Genomic DNA, 3,380 nt, shown 5'->3' with positions numbered 1-3,380 from the left:
ATAAAAGTTCCAAAACAAAAAACAAAACAGCAAATGCTATTGAGACTGCAGAGACATTGGAACTCTCGTGCACTGCTGGTGGTATTGTAAAATGGTACAACCACTGTTAAAAGCAATATGGCACTTCCTTAAGAAGTTACAAATAGAAATACCATATGTGGTCATTCAATTTGTGTGTCAACTTGGCTAGGCCTGGTTGAGTGGCTGGGCAGCTGGTGGTAGTTATTCCCCATGATGAGACTGGCAGTCAAGTCCATGGTGGGATCTACCACAAGCAGCTGAGTACTTGCCTTTGGGGTGTAGTCTGCTTCCTGTATATAAAGAAAAGCCTTGGGGATAGTCTCTAGCTTATGGCACCTTGAACCCTGCATGTAGCGGTGTCGTTGTTCAGCAGCCTGCCATGCTCTGCCAAACTTGGGACCTAAAATGAACTTGAATTAACGGCCTACCATGCAATTTGGTAGCATCAGGATTGTGCCGTTTTACTTGTCAACCTTGGGCTTGGCAGCCTCAGCAGCCAGCAGCTGTCTGAGTAAAGAAAAGCCTCTAGCTTCAGTGGGCTGGAAGCTGGAGGCAGAGCTGAAGCCCAAGGCTGAGGGGCTTTTATCCAGCCCCTAGAGCCTGGCACTTTGAACTTGGACTTAAAGCCTCCAAACTGTAAGAGAATAAATTCCTGTTTGTTAAGGGCATCCCATTTGTGTTATATTCTTGTCAGAGTGGTAGTAGGTAACCAGAACACTAAGCAAAGAAGAGTGAAGAAAATCAAAGATGCAAGGAAACAATTAGTCCTCTGCATCTCAGAGACCAGAAGAACTAGATGGTGCTTGACTACCACTGCTGACTGCTCTAAAAGGGATCCCAAGAGAAAAGCATCTATAGTCCTGAAGGATCTTGGTCTGTAACAGTAATGCTGGACTCATAGAATGAGTTAGAAAGTAATTCCTCACTTCAATTTTTTGATGAGTTTGCATAGGATTGATATTATTTCTTTCCTAAATGTTTGGTATCAGTCGCCAGGGATGCCATCTGGGTGAAAAATTTCCTTTGTGGGGAGGTTTAAACTAGAAATTCAATGTCTTTACTAGATAGGAGCTCTGGTAGCATAGTGGCTAAGACACTTGCCTGCTAACCAGACGGCTGGCGGTTCAAACCCACCAGCCACTCCTCGGAAGGAAGGTTGGGCAATCCTACTTCCGTAGTGATACTGCCTCGGAAACCCAAGGAGGGGTCGCTATGAGTCGGGTTTGACTCGACGGCACATAACAACAACAACAACTAGATAGGAAAAGGACTATTCAGGTGATCAATTTCTTATTCAGTGACCTTTGATAGTTTGTGTTTTACGAAGGAATAACCAAAGAGATAACTGGGCCTTGCTATGAAAGCTTTCTGAAATCAGTTTTGCGTGTCACTTTGGCAAGAAATAAAAAGAAAAGTACATGAATATTGAAGCCATAAAACATGGAGTCAGAGAAACAAATACCGTACCCCTTGTTTGCCTGTGGAATTTGGCTAAGCTCAAAAAGTTTGAACTGGAGTTGGAACTTTGCTAAAGGCATGTGATACTTTTTTTTTTAACATGATGCTTTTTAAAGTCCATTCCCACCAACCAAGTAGACTAGTTGACTAGTTTCTATTTTCTGCATATGAGAAGGGATTAGGGCTGTTTCTCCTAATTTTAGAAATGCGAGCATACGTGACAAGTCAGTTTGTCTTGCTCACCCTGCAAGGAAAATGAAAATTAATTTCTGGAAGGATTTACAGCTTAAAACTGCAGCCATAAAATTGGGTAAAAGTTACATGCTGTTCTTGGCAAATGAAGACAAAGGTCCTGGTCTCTTATTTGCTGTGTTTTGTACTTTGTGGGGTTACTTTCCCCCCTAATCATAAGGAATGGATTTGCTATGAGTCATCCTATTTTTCTGGTTTTGAGCCTCCCCCCATGTCTTTTTTCACCATTTCTGAGCAAAGTGGAATATCTTTAACCTCACTGACACCATAGGCCTTAGAGACTATCTACAACATGAGCCAAGTATTATGTAAAAAAACAAAACAAAACTCACTGCCATCAAGTCAGTTCCAACTCATAGTGAACCCCGTAGCGTTTCTATGGCTGTACATCTTTACAGAAGAAGACTGCCTCATCTTTCTTCCATGGAGTGGCTGGGGGGTTTAAACCACCAACCTTTTGATTGTGTTGTTGCTTTGTTGTTATGTGCCGTCGAGTCGGACCCGACTCATAGCGACCCCTCCTTGGGTTTCCAAGGCAGTATCACTACAGAAGTTTAGCAGCCAAATACTGTGTTATTATGGTGGTGTAGTGGTTAAAGCATTTGACTGCTAACCAAAAGGTCGGTGGTTCAAACCCACCAGCCACTCCATGGAAGAAAGATGAGTCAGTCTACTTCCATAAAGATTTACAACCTTAGAAACCCAATAAGGGTCGCTATGAGTCTGAATCAATTTGATGGCTGACAGTTTTTTTTTTTTTTTTTAAATCTAGTTAGTAGTTTCTTTTGTAGAAATGACCTGTATTTGTCTCCTGTTCTAGCTTCTTCTAATAATTGCTGTGGCTGGTGAACTCCACATGGATTCACTGTCTGTCTCAACTAGGTAATTGTTAGACTCCCTTCCCTTGGTACAAAAGAGAGAAATGGCAGTGCAACAAATGAGACAGTCTCAGATATTTCCACCAGGCCACAGCCTCTGTCCTGGCTTCCCAATCCTTATTTCTGTAAGTTCTATGCATAGAGAACTAGTTGAATCTTTTCCCCTAACTTAGGCCCCCAACTAGAAAAACTAAATGATTTTGTTTTCAATAAAACAAATGTCTTTTCTTAAAGACATTTAAAGATTATAATATAATGTCTTTTCTTAAAGAAATTATATTATAATCATGTTATAATAATAGTGGCAAAACCACTGAAGTCCACGGCACTCAGTGCAGACCTGAATTCTAATAGGAAAAATAGGCTTACAGAATGTGGATCATGCAGCTCCACCCCATATTGCACAGCTGAGGGAGCCGTGGCCTACCCTAATCACTATAAATAATGGATGTTTTTTATTGTAATAGTGTCACCACAATTTGTCTGAAGTAGTTAAATGGGGAGGCAGTTATATTGGGCAACATATAACAAATGAGAAATAAATAGTGCTGTTATTGGAGAACAAACCCAAACACCAAACCCACTGCCACTGTGGTGATTCAGACTCACAGCGACCCTTTAGGACAGTGTAAAACTGCCCCTTAGAGTTTCCAAGGCTATAGACTTTTTTTTGTGTGTGTGATTTGGGTGAAAATTTACAGAGCAAATTCACTTTCCATACAGCAATTCACATACACTTTGTCTCATGACATTGACCACAATTTACCACAA

This window comes from Orycteropus afer, unplaced genomic scaffold, assembly GCF_000298275.1.
Source record: "Orycteropus afer afer isolate SDZICR_OR568_19922 unplaced genomic scaffold, OryAfe1.0 scaffold00336, whole genome shotgun sequence".
Classification (NCBI taxonomy): Eukaryota; Metazoa; Chordata; class Mammalia; order Tubulidentata; family Orycteropodidae; genus Orycteropus; species Orycteropus afer.
This window is presented reverse-complemented; position numbering follows the sequence as displayed.